The sequence below is a fragment of the Trachypithecus francoisi genome, unplaced genomic scaffold (assembly GCF_009764315.1).
Source record: "Trachypithecus francoisi isolate TF-2019V2 unplaced genomic scaffold, Tfra_2.0 Lachesis_group8, whole genome shotgun sequence".
Classification (NCBI taxonomy): domain Eukaryota; kingdom Metazoa; phylum Chordata; class Mammalia; order Primates; family Cercopithecidae; genus Trachypithecus; species Trachypithecus francoisi.
In genome coordinates this window covers 77,124,401-77,147,119 of record NW_022681473.1, presented here as the reverse complement: position 1 = coordinate 77,147,119, position 22,719 = coordinate 77,124,401, and the positions used below count along the sequence as shown (strand labels likewise).

General features: G+C 36.4%; 1 protein-coding gene and 1 pseudogene across 5 annotated transcripts in view; one reads left to right on the top strand and one right to left on the bottom strand.

The window, feature by feature from the left end:
- TMEM135 (transmembrane protein 135) overlaps positions 1-22,719 on the bottom strand; it is a 264,729-nt gene that overhangs the window by 42,831 nt on the left and 199,179 nt on the right. The window lies entirely within an intron of this gene.
- Positions 19,890-20,383, top strand: LOC117079803 (annotated as a pseudogene).

The window sequence follows — 22,719 nt, the reverse complement described above, 5'->3', positions numbered from 1 at the left end:
TTCATTTACACAATCATATATTTGTTCAACAAGCAATTATTAAGCACTGAGGCAGCAGAGTTAAAAGTGAGGGCTACAGATTCGGTGAAGCAAGTTGTTTCACATTCCGAGCCTGTTTCTCCATCTGTAAAATGCAAATAATAGGACCTACATCATATGATTATTGTACTAAGTGCTCAAGAAATGTTATTTATTATTACTACTGCTGCTGCTATTACTAAAACAAACACAACTACAAAGATGAGGGTATAGCAGTTGCTGTCTTACACACTGAGACTATAAGAAAAATTTAATAGTCCCTACCCGTATCAAGCTCATAGGCTTAAACTCTGAGGTAAAATAGTGAGCCACAGACAGAAAAAAGAAGTAGACACATCATCTCCCCTGAAATTAACACCGTTATCTAAAAGATGTATCACTACAGGTCTTCCTCCAAAGATACACACTGATATAATCATACTATTACACAATCATTTACTAATTGAGGATAATGGTACATGTGATATAAACTGCCAAATGGAAAAAAAATGACCTGAACTAGAAATGAGTCCATCAACATGTGAATGCATAAACAAACTGTGGCATATCCATATAATAAAATACTGCTCAGTTATAAAAAAGAACAAACTACCGATACACTGAACAAAATAGATGAATCTCAAAAAAAAAAAAAAAAGCTGAGAAGCAGCCAGACACGAAGGTGCATACTGTATGAATCCACTGGTGTGAAATTCTAGGAAAAAAGTTTCATAATCTAAAGGGACAGAGAGCAGATCCATCTTTTCCTGATGTCAGGGATGAGAGGAGAAATAGAAACTGACTGCAAAAAAAAGCACAAAAAATTTTAAAGAATGATGGAAATACTCTGAATTTGACCATGGGGGTGGTTACACTTAGGTGTACATTTGTCAAAACTCATAGAACTCAGAGTATACTCTCCAAATATGTACATTTTTATTGTATATAAATTATAACTCAAAGTTAATTTTAAAAGAATGAAGATTTGACTGGGCGCGGTGGCTCATGCTGTAATCCCAGCACTTTGGGAAGCCGAATCGGGCGGATCACTTGAGGTCAGGAATTTGAGACCGGCCTGGGCAATGTGGTGAAACCCCGTCTCTACTAAAAATACAAAAATTATCTGGGCCTGGTGGCAGGCACCTGTAATCCCAGCTAATAGGGAGGTTGAGGCAGGAGAATCACTTGAACCCGCGAGATGGAGGTTGCAGTGAGCTGAGATCGTGCCATTGCACTCCAGCCTGGGTGACAGAGTGAGACTCTGTCTCAAAAAAATAAAAAGAATGAAAATTTTCCTGAATCAGTAACAGAACTAAATAGAGGTATAAAATTATATATTTTAGAGATTACAAATGTATATGTGTTATGAAACACACTACACCTTATGAAATTCAAAGAATAAAGAAATTGCTCAAAACTAAAGAATCAAAGATGGTTTTAGGGAAAAGATATCATTTGTGCAGACTGAACTTTTTAGTATAGCAGTAAGAGTAAGGATGCAAAGGCTACCAAAGCATACAAGGTAAAAGCCATAGCTTGAGTTGAGTGAAGAGAATGCTAGAAAGGTAGAGTAAGGCTAGACAATGGAAGGCCTTGGTCCAAGAATTTAGACTGTCCTGAAGGCAATGGGAAATCACAGAGGATTTCTGAACAGAATGACATATCATAGCCATGCATTACAAGGGAAAAATAGACAAAATGTTTTAAATCATTTATAGATCTATTAGAAAGTGACTGACTCCAGAGTATCAAGAAGCAAGTTTCAGTCATGGGGCAGACAATTAAAGTCTTCCTAATTTATAAAAGTAACATTTTATGTTAAGAGTTGGCCGAGCATGCTGGCTCATGCCTGTAATCACAGCACTTTGGGAGGCTGAGGCAGGCAGATCACCTAAGATTAGGAGTTGGAGACCAGTCTGGCCAATATGGTGAAACCCCGTCTCTACTAAAAATATGAAAATTAGCTGGGCGTGGTGGTGGGTGCCTGTAATCCCAACTACTAGGGAGGCTGAGGCAGGAGAATTGATTGAGCCCAGGAAGTGGAAGTTGCAGTGAGCCAAGATTGCGCCATTGAACTCCAGCCCGGGTGACAAGAGCAAAATTCTGTCTTAAAAAAAAAAAAAAAGTTGTTTACTACTCCTTATTCTCAGAGTACAGCAAATGTGATCCAATATGGTAGTTTCACGTTTTTAAAAACCTTGTTTTTGGGCCAGGCACAGTGGCTCACACCTGTAATCCCAGTACTTTGGGAAGCCAAGGCGGTAGGATCACTCAAGGTCAAGAATTCAAGACCAGCCTGGCTAACATGGTGAAACCTCATCTCTACAAAAATACAAAGATTAGCCAGGCATGGTGGTACAACCCCACAATCTCAGCTACACAGATGGCTGAGGAACAAGAATCGCTTGAACCCGGGAGGTGCAGGTTGTAGTGAGCTGAGATCACAACACTGCATTCCAGCCTGGGCAACAAAGCAAGACTTGGTCTCAAAAAAATCTTGCTTTTACATAATTTTAGCAATACTTCTGGGTAAGAAATGTTGGGGAAAAAATACATATATTGAAACCTTCAAAATTTTATTAATCCTAAAAATTCATAATATAAGTTCTGCAGGTTTTTTATTATCCTATTCCAAAGTTCCATAAATATTAAATTATTTAAAAAAAAAAAAAAAAGGCCAGGTGAAGTGGCTCACACCTGTAATCCCAGCACTTTGGGAGGCCGAGGCAGGAGGACCACCTGAGGTCAAGAGTTCAAGACCAGCCTGGCCAACATGGTGAAACCCCGACACTACTAAAAATACAAAAATTAGCCAGGGATGGCGACTTCACGTGCCAGTAATCCCAGTTACTCGGGAGGCTGAGGCAGGAGAATCACTGGAACCTGGGAGGCAGAGGGTGCAGTGAGTTGAGATCACGCTATCGCACTCCAGCCTGGGTGACAAAGTGAGACTCTGTTTGGAAGGGCATGGTGGCTCACGCCTGTAATCCCAGCACTCTGGGAGGCTGAGGTGGTTGGATCACCTGAGGTCAGAAGTTCAAGACCAGCCTGGTCAACGTGGTGAAACCCGGTCTCTACTAAATATACAAAAATTAGCTGGGCATGGTGGTAGACGCCTGTAATCCCAGCTACTCAGGAGGCTGAGGTAGGAGAATCCCTTGAACCTGGGAGGCAGAGGTTGCAGTGAGCCGAGACCGCACCATTGTGCTCAAGCCTGGGCAACAAGAGCAAAACTTCATGCCAAAAAAAAAAAAAAAGAAGAAGTTTTATATAACTTATGAATATAAAATTCTATGTGTTACAGTCAATGAAATCTCTTCCAATAAATACACACACACATATACCTAAACACTCTTACATAAACTTATGTATATATATGTGTGTGTGTGTGAGTGTATATATATATATATAAACTTTTGATAGTAATGTACTAGAGTAACAAAATTGGCTAAAAGTCTAAGATTAAAGTAAGAAGACCTGATCAGAGCTCTGATGCTCTCAGAAATCAAATTCTGATGCAGTTACAACTCAAGTTCTAAAAACTGGCCAGTCTTGGTTAAGTATTTGAAATCACAGAACTTCAGTTTCCTCAAATGTGAAATCAGATACTATTACTTACTATATAAGGCTGTTATGAAAATTAAAGAATATCATACAGTCTGAAACAGAAAATGTTGAAGAACAATGTATTGAGGATTAAATGTTTATAATAAAAGTTATAAAAATCTCAAAACTACTCATTCAACATAGGATTTATGTGAGTTAGTATCCAGTCCTTATAATTTTATATTTTCCTTTACATATGTAAATTGAAATCCTGCTGAGTCAAAAGCAATACTCTGATTTTAAAATGCAAAAAATAATTTTCTCTTCCATGCTACATGGTTTGGGTCCTTCTGGAGCTTGGCAGTAGAGGAAGGTAGAAGGACAATGTTAAAATCCAGACTAGCGGCTGGGCGCGGTGGCTCATGCCTGTAATCTCAGCACTTTGGGAGGCTGAGATGGGTGGATCACCTGAGGTCAAGAGTTCAAGGCCTAGCCGGGCGCGGTGGCTCAAGCCTGTAATCCCAGCACTTTGGGAGGCCGAGACGGGTGGATCACGAGGTCAGGAGATCGAGACCATCCTGGCTAACACGGTGAAACCCCGTCTCTACTAAAAATACAAAAAACTAGCCGGGCGAGGTGGCGGGCGCCTGTAGTCCCAGCTACTCCGGAGGCTGAGGCAGGAGAATGGCGTAAACCCGGGAGGCGGAGCTTGCAGTGAGCTGAGATCCGGCCACTGCACTCCAGCCCGGGTGACAGAGCAAGACCCCGTCTCAAAAAAAAAAAAAAAAAAAAAAAAAAGAGTTCAAGGCCAGCCTGGCTAACGCGGTGAAATCCTGTCTCTACTAAAAAATACAAAAAAATTAGCTGGGCGTGGTGGTGGGTGCCTGTAATCTCAGCTACTCAGGAGCGGAGGCAGGAGAATTGCTTGAACCCGGGATGAGGAGTTTGCAGTGAGCCAAGATCGCGCCACTGTACTCCAGCCTCAGCAACAAGAGTGAAACTCTGTTTCAAAAAAATAAAAATGAAAAATAAAAAAATAATAATAAATAAAATCCAGACTAGTTTGGCTTTTCTTATTCTGAGACTCTAACTTGCTGAAAAATGTACTTTGTCTTCCAACAAGTTTGCATATGTATGTGGGCTATATTTTAGGTTTTCAGTATCCTGCCAGACAAATACTTAATACACAGGGTGATGTATTTGGTTACTTTTTTTTAATTTTTGGCAACATTGTATCAAAATTCAACCTCTTCAAAGTTAGTCAAGTGCCCCTGCCTTAGAACATATGGTCGCCCAACCAATAAGCATCTGATAGGCAGGCTTTGGCCTCAAGAAGCCTGTAATGGTTGCTAGCACTTAAGTATAGGAATTTACTTTTGACTTCATGCCATGCCTTCACTTTGTTGAAAAAAAGGAAGGAAATTCAAGCTTCAGAGTCTAAATTCCAAGAGGATAAAGAGGAAAATCAAGTGAAAACACAAAAGACAACCATGCAGCAGAAGAGAAGAAAATAACATTCTTACATTTAGCTCTTTGAAATAAAATTGCCGAATTCATAGTAACACTTCACATGCTTTTTGATTTTAACAGAAAAATTGCAGGGGTCTGAACATAAAGACAAGGGCTTCTCAAATATTTATTCATTTAATATTATAACAAAATATTCATTTAATAATAAAACAAAAAAAAAGAAGTTAAAGTTTATTTGCTCTAGAAATACAAAAGATGTCTCTTAGAACTCCTTAGGGGGAAAAAAAGAGTTCTTCAGAAACCAGTTAACTTAATAATCATCTTATCTATATATAATACATATATATAAATATATGTGCATATATATACACACACACATATAAATATATAAACACACGCACACACACAAACACAGAGACAGGGTCTTGCTACGTTGCCCAGGTTGGTTTTGAACTGCTAGCCTCAAGTAGTCCTTCTGCCTCAGTCTCCTGAGTTGCTGGGATTACAGGCATCAGCCACCACACCTGGCTCAAATGATATTTATCTTGTTTAATTTTCTTTAATATGAATATAAGGACATGGAGTTGAAAATATGATATTTTTCAAGAGTTCATTCACGCCTACTAAGTATTCTATATTTGAGTCAGTACAGATTTTTTGCCGTAAGACTTCTAAAGCACAAGAAGATATTTAGCATATTTTAGTCTTTCTGAAAAAGAAACTCAGAAGGGAGGAAGGTACTCGTAGAACCCAAGAAAGACATGTATGAGAATAGGGTATTAAGGAGCTTATAAGCAGAAAAGTACAGACAGAGAGAAAACCTTTGAGGGAACTGGGCAGAGATTGTTATAAGCCACATTTGTGAAGACATTTCAAATAAGTCCGGACTTCGCCTTGAAAGTCATGGCATAATTCAGAGATTTACAGTTACCAATTTAGCTTTGCCTATCAATAAAGGGAATAGATGGCAGAATAGCTAGAGTAATTTAGCTATTTCATTTATTTAGAGTTATTTAGTGTTCAGCAGCCTTCAGACCTGAAAGTTTTGTTGACATACCTAGATTAGGAAGGAATGGCTTCCTGAATCACTGCTACTACCAACTCAACCCACTCTAAAGGATGGTCAGGAGAAGTACATTGCCAAAAACAGTGCAAAATATATTTCATAAATCTCGTATCTGGTATCCTTGTTTAAAAACACTTAAGTTTCATTTATTTTTGCTAGTGTACTTGAGACCAACTCTACCTACATAATTAGCACAGAACTCAACTGTTCAAAGTAAACAGTGTTTACCAAAACAATGGTCTTGGGGGGGAAAATGCAAATAAACAATAAGGACCCAAATAGCCTGAGAGCATGTTATTTAATATACCTGTTACTCAATTTCCTCCTCTATAAAATAGGTGAGACCTTCCCTTAAAAGATTTATTAATAAAAGATTTTGCTGTGCATAATATAAATATATCAATTATCTATTAAGAGCAATGCCAGGAACATGACATATATTCAATATAATTCAGTTCCTTTCTCTCTTTCCCTTGGGTCTGGTTTCCAACAATTTGTCTTATTCTCCCTTCACCCACTTGGAGTTTGAGATTTTTCTCTAAATCTATTACTTCAGTTTTTACAAATCTAGGTGCAGGTTCCAAGTGATGATTTTCATTTTGTGAGCAATGCAATATGTTTCTTCTATTTTTCTTTATAACCATAGTCTGATGGACTAAAGACTGGTAGAACCAAGAATATCAATGGATAAAGGAAAGAAAAGATCAAAATGATAAAAAGAATAAACGGCAAATAATAAAGGATACTAGAAAAGTATAATATCCTTGAAGTCAAATATTGTCAAGAAGTCTGAAAAGAAAAGATAAACATGGGTAGGTAATAACATATCTGTATGGTGTTTTATTTAATCCTCACAACATCAGATTTACAGATGAAAGGAAGCTTAGCAAAGTAAGTGTCTTGTCCAGAATTGCCCAGCTAATAAAAAAAGAAACCAGATTTAGAAAGTCTTTAATCTAAATCCTACATTCTATTTATACTACAGTATCCTAGCCCTAGTGAAGAAAGAGTTCTAAAGCTTTGGATGGAATAAATAAAATCACTGAGAATAAATTAATAAATATGAGGGGCTTCTTAACAATAATAAGATGGAAGAAAGGCAGGATAATTGCTATAACAAGGCAGAATGGTCCAGCTTCAAAAATGAGAAGACCTAGGCTTATCGGCTACAGCCTAAAAGCTCATAGGCTAAATTCTTTCAGAGTATGGCTAATGTACTAAGACATTAAAAAAAAAAAAAAAAAAAAAAAAAAAGAACTTCCAAGAGCTCTACATTCCAAAATAACATACCGTAAAAATCCTTAACAGAAACATCATAACAATTAAAAATAAAATGACAGTTCCAGAATTAATCAGAGCATCAATCAGAATCATTAGTGCTGGATGCTGGGTATGATGGCTCACACCTATAGTTCCAGAACTTTGGGAGGCTGAGACAGGAGAATTGCTTGAGCCCCGGAGTTCAAGACCAGCCTAGCAACACAGCAAGATCTCATCTCTACAAAAAATTTTTTTCAGTTAGCCAGGCATGGTGGCACTCACCTATGGTCCCTGCTACTCAGAAGACTGAGGTGGGAGGCTCACTTAAGCCTGGGAGGTCAAGGCTGCAATGAGCTGTGATCATGCCACTGTACTCCAGCCTGGGTGACAGAGTGAGATCCCATCTCAAAAAATAGAAATTTAAAAAAGAAATTTTAAGAATCATCACAGTGCTGAGACTAGAAAGGTTCATAGAGGTCATCTTGTATCTTCTAGAGCAGAGTCGTTCAATATAAATATAATGCAAGTTATATGTGTAATTTGAAATTTTCTAGTAGCCATATTTTTAAAAGTAAAAAGAAATAGATAAAATTAATTTAGTTGTTCTTTGAGGTGGAGGTCTTACTCTGTCACCCAGACTAAAGTGCAGTGGCATGATCTATGCTCACTGCAGCCTCGACTTCCTGAGCTCAGGCAATTTTCCCACCTCAGCCTTCAAAATAGCTGGACAACAAGCACATGCTGCCAAGTTCAGGTAATTTTTTTGTATTTTTTTATAGAGAGGCGGTTTCGCCATGTTGACCAGGCTAATCTTGAACTCCTGGGCTCAAACAATCTGCCCACCTTGGCCTCCCAAAGTGCTGGGATTACAGGCATGAGCCACTGCACTCGGGCTTTAATTTTAATGATATATTTCACTTAACCCAATATATCCAAGATATTGCCATATCAACAAATAATCAATATAAAAGTATTATTAATGAGATATTCACATTCTTTATCCATACCAAGTCTTTGAAATCTGGTGTAGGCTTTATACTTATGGCAAGCTACACTTGACTAGTCACATTTCAAGCGTTCAGTAGCCGTATGTGCTAGTGGTTACCATATTGGACAATGCTGTTTTAGATAATCATGAAAGTAACTGCAGCCCGCAGATATCAAGTGACTTTTCTAAAGATTAATAGGGTGGTAATAAAATGCATGACACAACTTTTTTCTCTTCATTGATATTGGAATCATAAAAAATCATAGAAATTCATAGTACATTAATGTGACCATATTGTAGCTCTTGGGGGCTGGTTATTGATCAAACTGAACAGCTCCTAAACCAAGTAAGACAATGATCACAGACATTTTTTTGGTGGTGGTATATAATTTTCAAGGAGGTCTTTCTTCTAAAGATTATAGTCAAGAAAGCAGCAATCATAATGACCTTTCTAAAAGTAAATTGATAGGTAACCTGAAATAGCAAGTGTCATGAAAAGTGTTTTATCATTGTGAGTCACATGAAGACAAAACGAATTATGATTTATTCAGACGTTCCTTCAGGTATACATTATCTGAATCTGAAAAAGTTTCTTAAAAAAAAACTTGTGAGAGAAAATACACAGTAATCTGTATCCAAAGAATAATGACGGCTCATGTCTGACTGGAAAATATTGTTTTATACATTTTTTAAATTTATGCATTATGATTTTTATAAAATTCAATTTTAATAATAAACAGGAAAAGTTTGATAAGTCCTATAAGTCAAAATTACGTATAAAATTGCTCATATTTTGGTGACTAATATAAAAAAGCAATAGTTTATAGAAACTCGATGTCATGATCAATATTCTTATTTCTCCACAAGAACAGTATGCTTTGCAGTACAGGAGAGCTACAAAAAGTCTTACTTAGTTTCAGAGGAAAAAGTAAAAATGACAAATCATATGGTGGGAATGATTTCATTCCTCTTCATATTAATAGAGGATGTAACCTCTGAATTAGAAACACTAAGGAAATGTTCTTTAGTTATATATTGTAGGACTTCTTACAGACAACCTACTGAATGCTATTAATTTAGCTAATCAAAATTCTTGAAGTAGAAGTAATTTTTTAACACACACCCCTTCGTTAAAACTAGCCATTTTTAAAAGTGAATTTGAAAACCTATAATCCTACCTCTATAACAAATTTTTTAAGGTAAAAATCTAAATAAACTTATGAGAAACTTAGAAAAACAAAGAATTTAAACTATTTAAGAAAGACTAGGATAGGCACCTTAAGCAGAACCGTCTTTTCAATTTAGATGCTATCTGAAACTTAGACTTCTAAAAGAAAAACTTCAAACAGCTGGAATCTAGCTTAAATACACAAAATAAATCACTTCTGACTGAAATACACTCTCAAAAGCTCTAATCAGGTTTCCACAAGCAACAAAACATACAAAACAAATAAAGAATATTAACAATATTAGTAAATTGAGTTTACTAATTGTGTAGTCAAAAAAATAGCAAATAGGAGACAAAATAGAATTATTTGTTAAATCCATAAGCATCCATTCAATATTCTTAACCCTAAAGATTTAAATTTTGTTCTTAATACACTCTTAAAATAAAGATTAAGAAGATTATCTCATTCCAGTTTAAATTCTTAAATCATAATTTAAGTCATCTAAAATGCAATCATTGACAGACAAAAGGTATACAACGTGTAAGACATGTAAATATTCATATTCAGACCATCTTTAGAAAGGAGCAGGGGCCTGGCATGGTGGTTCACACCTATAATCCCAACACTTTGGGAGGCCAAGGTGGGGGGATTGTATGAGCCCAGGAGTTCCAGATCAGCCTGGAAAACATAGGGAGACCCAGCCTGGAAAACATAGGGTGACCCCGTCTTTACAAAAAAAAATAAAAAAATCTCCAGGTGTTGGGGCGAGTGCCTGCCTGGAGGACAAAGTGAGACCCAGTCTCAAAAAACAGAAAACACACACAAAAAAAAAAAAAAAAGAAGGAAGGCAAGGGAAGAGGGGAGGGAAGAGGGGAGGGAAGAGGGGAGGGAAGTGGGGAGGGAAGGGAAGAGGGAAGGGATGAGGGAAGGGAAGAGGGAAGGGATGAGGGAAGGGAAGAGGGAAGGGAAGAGGGAAGGAAAGGGAAAGGGGAAGGGAAGGGAAGGGAAGCTAAGGGAAGGGAAGGGAAGGGAAGGAAGGGAAGGGAAGGGAAGGGAAGGGAAGGGAGGGGAGGGGAGGGAGAGGAGGGGAGGAGAAGGGAGGGGAGGGGAGGGAAGGGAAGGGACGGGAAGGGAAGGGAAGGGAAGGGAAGGGAAGGGAAGAGAGGGGGAAGGGAAGAGAGTGGGGAAGGGGAGGGCAGGGCAGGGAACAAAAGAGTAGGTACTTAATCTCCCCTGAAAGTGAACAAGTGACCAGGACTTTGTTTAGTTGTCCTGTACTACAGGGCACATGTTTTACAGGGAAATAAGAATACTGATCATGGCCGCGGTGGCTCACACCTGTAATTCTGACACTTTGGGAAGCTGAGGTGGGCTGATTGCCTGAGGTCAGGAGTTCGAGACCAGTCTGGCCAACATGGTGAAACCCAGTCTCTATTAAAAATACAAAAATTAGCTGGGCGTCGTGTCAGGTACCTGTAATCTCAGCTATTCGCGAGGTTGAGGCAAGAGAATCACTTGAACCCAGGAGGTGAAGGTTGCAGTGAGTGGAGACCATGTCACTGCACTCCAGCCTGGGCAATAGAATAAGACTCCATCTCAAAAAAAAAAAGAAAACTGATCATGACATTTAGTTTCATGCATTAGTTTTTGAAATGTATATCATGTATACAATTCTCTACTTTCATGAAGGTTTTATATAGTGTACCACAAAAAACGATCACAAAATCCAAGCTCTGAATAAAACAATAAGCTTAAATAACTATTTGATGCTTACTATTATCTTCCGTGGACAAAAATACCTTTCCAATGAAATGTTTTTTAATCACAAAAACACTTTTGTTTTTCTTTTACTATATAATAAAGCCCCCACAATCATGTGAAATCAGATAAAGCAAGTTTTCCATTCTTTAGAGAAAGCTGGCTAGAATGCTTATCCTGTGTAAAAGAAGGAAATTAGAAAGTGACTTCCTACTTACCATTTAGGACTTTCTCAGCTCAAAATCTATCTTTTCCTATATATCTAAATAAATGAAATAAATAGATGATAATTTTTTCATCCATCCCCTCTCCATGAAGGAACTAAAATTCTAATATTGCTTTTTGTTAACTTATTAATAATATAACACACATTTTATATTAATGTATAACTAGACCTCATTACCACTTACAGCAGAGTTCTTTGGACTCTTAAGACACTTCCGATTCATTAGCTCCATATTTCTCTCCATTTCCAATACTTTCTTCTCACTATCCTCCTTATCCAGCTTAAATTCCATGACCCTAGGAAACACTCTACCACCCTAAGCTCCTTTCTCCTCAGTTCTTCCATCACCTCCACCTGGCAAAACTCCAACCCTGGATGAAACTAATCACTTTCTCCGTGCCTATAATGAGGCAACTATGTACTGCTAGGGAAAACCACACAACAAAACATAATCACCACACTCAAAGCGATCCTGAACACAGCCCAGGTAGGCCTGTCATTTTACTCTATCTATACAAAACAAGTACTTCAAACCACATAAATTCTCTTCAGGCCTTTGACCCTCTAGCCTTTCTTTCAGCAAAGACCCTGCCTCCTGCTTTAGTGATAACCATAGAAACTAACAGATACGACATTCTAATGGGAAGCTGAGGAGGTTCATGTCTGATAACTTCTGTTCTGCACCATTTTCTCTTTTCTCCCCTCCTATTGCATTAGATAGTAGTTAAAGCTACAAGCATGGGATAAGTTATTTACAATGAAAAAAGAGAGACAATAAGCGAGCCTAGAACCAATCCTTGAAGAATTCTAAAGTTTGATGGCCAGGAAAATAAACCTTCAAAGAAACTAGAAATTTGCACTAAAAACAAGTCAGCTACATTCTGCTATATATACATACATATACATTCAAACAAACTGATTTTGAAGACAAATATAACTCGAATGTTTTCCAACAATATTAAAACATCAGTCCTTTGATAGATGAAATTTCGCAATATTATTATTACTGAGGTCCAAAGAAGCCTTTTCCCCTGTGGAAATAAAATAATCTTGACAAGAATTTTACCAGCCAAGGGTGAGGGACTTAGGGGTGGAGAACATTAAATTATTACCCTTTGCAGACACAAAACTTTCTAGTTGGAACACAGATAACTCTGGCTCCTCAAGAGCATATGTAGATTTAAAATCCTTAACTATAAACAGTAGGCTTCAGGCCTGGGTGGTCTGTGTAATGTCCAATAATATATAAATTGGCTTATCCTCAAAATAAATATTTCCTTTTTCATTACTCTGAGTCATGAAGAACATTTAATCTTTGTTCAAAAACAGAAAGGATTTCAAGAAAACCTTTTAGCTATAAGTCTAACAGATCGACGGCTCAGTATATGACTACAAATTACATGCATGTAAAGAGATCTTAAATAACTTTCTCAGAATCTCAAGGAACACTGAGAAAACTAGGAAGATTCTCAATAAAAAATAAATTGACTCAGTGCATACAATGATCACTGATATTTTCTTTACAATGTTTAATAACAAGCTATGACCTAAGGGATTAAATGAAATACAAAATACCCTGTGCTCCTGTTTTTATCTCAGAGGTAATTTGGCATTATATAAGCCATCTAAACACTATTTTAAAGTTATTTTGTCTTTTATTTTCTTTAAATATGCTATCAAATGGTGACCAATTGGGTTAAATTCATCTTTAAGAGAACATTCAAATATTTCATAGAAGGTGCCTACCAATTATTTTCCAGAAGTGTTTAGATCCTTATTAAAATTTGGCCTGACATAGTATTTAAACAAAGGAAACAAATTTGGAGGAAGAGAGGAAAAAGAAGAGAAGAGAAAACATTGAGGAGTAATAGACTCCATTTATATGCAATATGGTAAAATGGCTCCCTGAAACCATCCAAAGAATTGTTCTCTTTCAGAATGAAAAGAGTCCAGTATTCTCCACGGATGATAGGAACTTGGTCTGACTCAGGACTTGTTTCCATATCTGCTTCATGAGTTGACCAGAAAATATTCTAAAATCATAACAAAGACATATTATCAGAGTGTAAAGATTCCAAAATCATCACAACCAGATGTGTAGGACTAAAAATCTTGGATTCTAGCTATATTTCTCACTATCAGTTTATAAAATTAGCATTAAATATTATTTATTTTAGCTCTAAATTTCTTCCTTCCAAAAGAGCTGATCTAAGTGTGAATAGACAATACATGTCTAGTCAATCTCTTTTATTACAACAGCTGTGAGTAACATTCCAATTTCTTCTTTATGTCAAAGTTTCATGTTTTAATTGTAGCTTATTATTATTGTGGCCAATTTACTCTAGCAAATAAGAATGTACAACCTATAACTATATTCTACAATTAATTTCAGACCTATCTCATGAAATTTCAAAAAGTTCATAGCTTTAAAATAACATACAATCTCTTTTTATAAGTCTCTTCAAAAATCTAGTAAATCATTTCTCAACAAAATGAACTTTAATACTAGAAGCAAGATAATGCCTTCAAAGCTAATAAATAAAGAATAAAGTTTAAGATTTTTCTGAAGTCAGAAAAATTCAACCTATGACAGATCTGGAAGATTGAATTTAAATGACAACTGACTATATACAGTGAGCTTAAGGCTGGAACTACCTTGCAGAGATTAAACAGCTTAAATTCTTAAAATGTACAGACTGCATTCAAATAAGTCTTTAATACATATCTGAATACATTTCGTAAGAAAAAGTGATCAATTCATGATAAAAGATCAGAAGAGATTATAAATATATGCTAATGCAAAGTATAGCTCCTATTAAAAAGAAACTATCAATAATATATAAACAGTAACATCAATTTAATTTGGATCTGAAATACCATTTATCTACATATTTGTCACACGTAAAATGACATGACTAATAATGTTAGGTGCCATAGTGGATTACTAGTTACTTCCTTAACATTATAAATTAAGGTAAAAGCAGAAAACAAACAATAACAAAAAAAAGAAAAGTACAGCAAAGTGAGATGGGGAGGGAGGAGAGGAGAAAAAAGAGAGAGAGAGACTGACTGAAACAAAGACAGAGATCACAGACATCTGACTACAAAGTAACCTTTATCCTCTTTTCTAGTTTAAAACCTAGTCACAATAAAGGAATTTCAAAAATTTTTAATGGCACTAATTAGAAATATTTACTATTTCAAATAGAAAGATAAAGCGTTCCATGACATGGTATAATATTTCCACTACAGTTTAAACTATATCATATATAAAATCCAAAATATGCATTAGGAAATTTTTTATCAAGCTTCTATCTTCCTTAATTTCTAGGTCCTTCATTTAATTTCATATTTCCTTTTTAAAAGGCTTGCCATCACAATGTGGTATTTACAAATACAAAAATAATACTGAGTCTTTTGCCATGTCCCTCACATAAATTTCAAAATATTCAATTGTTTTAAAATAATTACTGGCATTTGAAAGTAAATTATGCAAAAATTCCACTTCTGTCTCTGCCACTAACTGCTGTGTGATCTAGGAAAAGCTACAAAAATATTTCAAGTTTGTTTTCTTCACCAGAAAATTGACAATGCTGTATTACATAATCTCTAATTTGCTTCATACTCCAAAACCCTGTGATCCTATGAAACATTAAGTATTGGTATTATTCACCTTAGAGAATAACACTTTTATTTATGAAATGTTGCAACATATTAGACTAAAAAGAACACTACATCAGCTTACAGTTTATGAATTTTTGAACTTCATTTACTTTTAATATGTAAGAATCAAGATATATGTCAAATGTGTCAACCAGTTCCTAAAGCAAAAGTATGAGTGAAGTCTGGCTCTACTAGGATAAATAATGAGCCAAAACAAGAATGGTAGGAGCCAAATCTTGACAGCTTTAAGGCATGGAAAAAATTCTAAAGGAATGGAGAAGAGGACAGTGATGATGATATTGCAGTAACAAAATATGAAGAATCAGAACTTTGCAAATATTTTCAAAATATGCTCTTTACAGTAACAGTTATTGTATCCAATCTCCATTTAAGAGATTAAATAGGACAAATTTATCTTAGTTTCCTTATTTTCTCTGTAAATATTCTAATGTGCACATTGATTACTCAAAAATAAAACACTACTCCAAATAGGACCACATACACTTCTCTTCATATTAGTTGTTATATGCTTGTCAAGACTCAGCTATATTTGTCCCCAAATGTGTTCATGTCAGTTGTACTTCTTAATGTAATTATGTAACTGGCTTACATATTACATAAAAGGAAAAGGAAGAAAGTTTCCCACCCCCTCCATGAAAACTGAGTTGAATGCTTTGGAAAGACAATATCTTAAAAACAACTCAGAACTCCACCTAGGCAACACATACTCACAAAAAAATATTGGTAAATGAGCAGATATTTATGTGTGCTAAGTTGAAATAAAGTCGTTAATGTATACATGTATCCATATTTTGTAGACAATGTTAATAGAAACAAATCTCATGCTACTGCTATGAAGACAGCCTTCCTTGCATAGATTTTTGTCCCCTCAGCTCAGGGCTCAAAATGAAGATATGGGGACCTGAACTTCCCCAACTGCCCCCACAGACCTGCAGCATGAAACAGAGCTGGCCAGACAACTGGCTTGCTGTTATATGACATTCAGATTTTGTGGTTGTGTTTATACCAGCTGATTGATTTAACAATATAACAGAAAAGAACAAACATTAATAGCATGTAAAGAGCTCCTACAAATCAGAGCGATAAATTTAAAAATAAAAAATAGGTAGAGGGTAGGAAATTGAAATGGCTAATAAACCGATGAAAAGGTGTTCCACCTCACTAGTTATCAGAGAAATACAAAGTACAGCAAAGATGAGGTATTACCTACATTTTAGATGATTTGACTGACAAAAAGATAAAAATTACCAACGTGAACTAGGATGTAGGAATCAATAAGCACTCTTGGAGTGAAAATACATGGATACTGCCTTTTTTGGTGGCCAATCTGGCAATATCTATTAACATTAAATATGTCTAGTACATTTGACCCAAAGAATCTATCTGTAGCTAAGCATCTCACCTATCAATAATATACAAATAGTAACAAAAATTTAGAAATACTGGAACAGGAGCACAAAGATATTTTAAAAACAATGTTCATGGTTGTACAGTTTGCAACAATGAAAACCTGCAAATAGTATAAATGTCTGTTGAGAAGGTTTAAACACTTATTTATAGATTTTTTTTTTTGAAGCCACTAAAAACAACGAGGCAGATCTATACGTACTGACGTTTGGATAGAATCCTAAGATGCATTATTAAATAGAAAAACACTACAGAACAATATATAATGTGTGATCTCATTTTAAAAAACATAAACATAGGTACATAGGTATGTATAGAAATAATTCTGTGTTGAAGCTGGTGGCTCATGCCTACAATCTCAACACTTTGGCAGGCCAAGGCAGGCTGATTCCTTGCACCCGAGTTCCAGAGCACCCTGAGCAACATAAGGAGACCCTGCCTCTAAAAAACAAAAGTAAATATTAGACAGGCATGGTGGTGCACACATGTGGTCCCGGTCACCTGGGAGGCTGAGGTGGGAGGCCTGCTTAAGGCTAGAAGTTTGAGGCTGCAGTGAGTCATGACTGTGCCACTACACTCCAGTGTAAATGAGTCTCAAAAAGAAAAGAATTCTAGAAGGATATATGCAAACTGTTAAGATGGTTTCAACTAAAAAAAGAGAACTACAAAGAGGGAGGTAGATAAAGGGGTGAGAATTTTCCATTTTTATTATACTTTTGCATTGTTTGAATTTTTAAACGAAACTGTACTATTTATACAATTAACAAAATTTTAAAAAGAAATGGAAGAGACTTCTAATTTTTTTGTTTCACACATTAATGAGAAATTTTGGATAAGAAAAGTCTCTGTTTTATCAATTCATCTGCTAAATAATTAACAGACTCATGATCTCTAACCCATGTAGATGATTTGTAGTTAAAACTGGGTAATAAATCAAGGCAGAATATGTATTTTGGCAAAATACACATATGGAACTATTAAAGGAGGTTGGTGCTGAGAAGAAAGTAAGAGGGAGGGGAAAGAGACCTGATAAGCTTTGACCTTCTTTTTTTTTTTTTTTTTGAGACGGAGTCTCGCTCTGTCGCCCAGGCTGGAGTGCAGTGGCCGGATCTCAGCTCACTGCAAGCTCCGCCTCCCGGGTTCACGCCATTCTCCTGCCTCAGCCTCCCGAGTAGCTGGGACTACAGGCGCCCACCACCTCGCCCGGCTAGTTTTTTTGTATTTTTTAGTAGAGACGGGGTTTCACCGTGTTAGTCAGGATGGTCTCGATCTCCTGACCTCGTGATCCGCCCGTCTCGGCCTCCCAAAGTGCTGGGATTACAGGCTTGAGCCACCGCGCCCGGCCGCTTTGACCTTCTAAAGTAATTATATGAATAGCTATTTTCTGTTTTAACTGAGAAAATTCCCATTACAGAAATTTAAGATGTTGAGAAAAATGTCTAGACTCTACTTGTTGTAAACTACTAGAATAGGTTGCCAAGAGAAGCAGTGGAATTAAAGTCTCTGGAATTTCTTAAAAATTACAGATTTTAAAGACAATTACAGAAGTTATTTCTTGCTGTGACTTACGGCTCTACTATTCAGAGTGTGACACGAGGACCAGGACTAGCATCTCCTGGGAGTATGTTGGAACTACTGAAGCTCACATCCCACCCCAGACCTACGGAATCATAATCTGCATTTTTAAAAGATCCATGTTAAAGTTTGGGAACTGCTTTATAGCCCTTACATCAGATATTTAAATTTGTAACAGTTTATTAACAACAACTGCATATTAGGAACCAATAAAGAGAGATACCGCATTTGATTTAAAAAAAAAAAAAAAACTTTCTTTTTCATCCTTATCAGTACTATTTCTGTTTTTCCAAAGAACAATAAAAAATGAATGCCCTATTTTATTAGGCCTATTTCTTTTAAGAAAGTAAAAACTCCATCAGTCTAACTCGTATTTACTCACACAGTTTTATTAATCATTACAATGTAATAGAAAATTGTAAGGGATGTAATACAAATCCAAAAAAAATTGATAACAAATTCAGGAAAGTGACCAGAATTTTAATGATTATAAACTTCTTATCATTCAAATAATTTCAACACATTAGGCTTGCTATAACAATTGTCTCTACGTGTTTCATACCAGTAGAAGTTGCTGGTGGTTTTCAAAAGTGAGATAAGGAAAGCCTTATCTTTCATAAGAATCTCTGAAAATATCTTACAATGACACCCTGCAAGGAAGGTTCATACAATATTAGTATTTGGAATTATCACATACAACAAATATTTTTAACATTCAAGGAAGAAACAGAAGTTAAGATAACAATTGTGTTTCCAATAATAGAACTGGATGCTTTTGCGATAATAAAAGAAATCTAACTTGATAAGCTCAATTGTTCTCTACTGTCTGATTTTTAATATCATTCTTATTCTGAATATGCCCAAAGAGCTCAAAACCATAAAAATTGCATAATCCATTCCAGTGATCAAATCACTTTAGAAAGCATTTGAGAGCAGCTGAGATTCAGAGGTCCTAAGCTGTCACAAAGCTTGAAAACCCAAAGCTGTCTTCTCCTCCTCTTTATATTTTGCATTTGAGGATGACAGTAACATGATAAACAGCCAGCACTCAGCCACCATCAAGGCCCTACCAGTACAAAAAGGCTTTGTGATTAACAAGGGAAAATTTAAAAAGGGAAGAGACCCACTTTCTCTTTCCTCTAGGGAAGACGCTAGACAGAGATGACTGAAATTTTAGAACTTAAAAGCTTCTCCCATTTCTATTAGCTCACTTTGCAGGTAAACACTTTCCTGGCTCAGTGACTCAATCACACATCTGAAACAAAATCTGCTGAAAATTGATAATGGTGGAAAAATATTCTGTTTTGCTGTGAATTTTAGATGAACTTGTATATAGATGGTATACTTTCTCTCCCAGTGAGCCCATTCACTGAAACCATACAACGTGAAAAATAAGCCTCCAAATATGGATGTTTTATTTGAAGTTTTAAGGATGTAGACTGGAATAAGGCCAAATAATTCCCATTTGTGCTATCTATGCTAATTCTTAAAAATGTCTAAAATAGACTATGGAAGAGGAAAAAAAATGTAACCTGATATTATATATATGTAGTGTGTGTGTGTATGTGTATTCTCGTTCTACACGCACACACACACACATACACACTCATAAAATCTCCTTCTGTGTTGCCATTCATTTAAAAAATTATCCATGGCAAGCACAGTGGTTTGGAAATATCTTTTCCCTATCCTTTTTTTCCACTTCTGGTGTACCCTACAGCCATGGCCGCCACTGTCGCAGGGGAACCCCTGTCCCCGGAGGAATTGCTACCAAAAGGCGATGCGGAGAAGACTAAGGAGGAGTTGGAGGAGGATGATGAGAAGGAGCTAGATGAGACCTTGTCAGAGAGATGATGGGGCCTGACGGTTATGTTTCCGAAGAGGGTCCGGTCGGCGGCCCGAACCTCTTCTTTCTCTCCCTCTTTGTGGCTCAAAAAATGTACGGGTTTTCCAGGGCAGCCATGTGGATTGGGAACACTTCCTTTATGATCCTGGTTCTTCCCATTGTTTTTGAGACTGAGAAGATGCAAATGGAGCAACAGCAGCAATCACAGCAGATACTTCTAGGACCTAACACAGGGCTCTCAGGAGGAATGCAAGGGGCTCTACCTTCACTTCCTGGAAAGATCTAGATTGTTACTGCCATATATGAGTTGTCTCGGTGGGAGAAGTTTGAAATTCAATAGTGTTTGAACTGCTGATTATTTGATTTTTTTTTTTTTTTTTTTTTAACTTTGGCACACTGATCCATCTAAACCTGGTGGGGAGAAATCTCCCCACATTGTCTCATGAAGAGACTTAACTTGCAACTGTGCCCTCCACGCTATCCTGACTTACCTCAGTCTTCACTCTGATACCACAGTGCAGCCATGCAGATGGTCATTCCAACTTTGGCCACATACTCCTTTCACAAAATTGCTCCTAACTGGAAGATCTCACTTTCCCCTGTGGGGTAGGAACTGATGCCAGTGGGAGGGATGTATCCCTGACTATTAATGACGGCTTTCTTTTTCTTTTTTCTTTTTCCTTAAAGAATGGAGCTGTCGGGGAGGGACATGCACACAATGTAAAACAGACAAAATGCATTACAACTGTGGTGTAAAGTGGCCACTATGAATCCCTATGTATAAGAGGAAAGAGACTGGCTGCAGCTTCAGCCACAGGATGGGGACTGTGGAAGACAGGGCAGGAGCTCCTTTCCTCTGCACATTGTGGCTGTTAGACTTTGTCTGTGTGTTTAAAAAAACAGAAGTCAGTGCTCACTTTTTTAATTTAAATATTAAAAGTGATTCCAACTGAAAAAAAGCCTTTTTCCCAAAATAAACACAGAATACAGCAAAATAATTGTTCTGCAAAATATAATCAATATCAATATATAATCAAATATATAATATACACTCAAAATATAATCAAGTTATTGACTGATTATATTTCTAAAGACTATAAATGTAATTTATATTCAAACTAAATTGGAATGTATTCTTAGCAAAGGACTTAGACGTACATATGACATAGGAAGTACATGCTTGTGGTCAGTTTGTATCTGGCAATTTGTGACTTAATTTTGATCAAGAATGTGCCAAACTTATATTTAAAAATATATTCACAGTTTTATTGAGATACCATTGACATATTACACAATTCACTATCTAAAGTGTATCAGTCAGTGGTTTCTGGTATATTCAGACTTGTGCAGCCATCACCACAATGACTTTTAGAACATTTTCATCAACTCTAAAAAAAACAACCCTTACCCATTAGTAGTCATTCCCTATACCCCCAACTCCCCTAGGCCACCAATCTAATTTGTATCTCTACAGATTTTTCTATGCTGGATATTTTTGATAAATAGAATCATATAAATATGATCTTTGCAGCTTAGATTTAAATAACAAAAACAACTAACATTTATTTAGTGCTTACTATGCAGTAGACATTCAATACAATAACCCCATGAGGTAAGTACTATTATTATCCCCACTGAAGATGAGAAATGTGAGGCACAAAGAGGCTACGTAACTTAGCCAAGGTCACAAAACAAGTAAGATGGAGAAGGATTTGAACCAACACAGCTGGATTCCAGAGTTCCCTCTCAACTATACTATAGTGTCTTTTAATTACCTGTGACACGGAACTTAAATAAAAGAATATAATAGAAAGATTCCGGCTTGAGAAAGACACAGTGAGTTACAGCATAGCCCAGTGAGTTATAGCGCCTCATAAGTAGTAAAGCAAATGGTTAAATGTAACTGCTTCAAATTTGAGCAGCCGTATCAGCAAAGTCTCATCTAAGAACTTTCTGTGATTAGTAATAATGCTCCTTAAACAAGAAGCAGACATCTTAGCATGCAAAAGAGGATACCAGAACTCGAAAGGATATAATGTTTGGATGTCTAGTCACACTCAACATTGCTAAGAGTTATCACCAGTTGCTTAGTGAAGAGTTGAAGATTAGTATCAGAATCCATTCCTAGTGTTTATATGGAAATAAAAGGCATATAATCATATAGCCTACATAATATAATCTCATTTGAGAAGCTAAAGACATATATACACACATACACCAATACACACATAAATGTGTGGAAGGAGAGAGGAAAGAAGTGAAGGCAGGAGGAAAGAAAGGGGTGCAGGAGGAAGGAAAGGGGCAAAGGAGGGAGGAAAGGAGGAAGAGCGAGGGCAAGCAGGACCAACAGACAGAGGCATAGCCAACAGACTAAAAGGATATAAATAAAACTGATAGTTACTTGTCTCTGAAAGAAGAGATTATGGGTGATAATTATTATTTTTTCAGTCATATTTGCTCAATTTTCCACAATGAGCAAAAGACATGTTTTTGCCCCCCCAAAAAACACTTGAATATTATCTTAATTTGAGGCCACTGTCCTCTAAAATGCTCTACAAAACTCCAGTTATTGACTTTAATTCACAGGGCATCATGTCTCAATATGAAGCTTCCTCATTCTCAAGGAATCTTTTTATATTCATCATAAATTCCCAAATTAAAAAATATTTTGAAGAATCATATTACATATTACAACATAATTTAAGT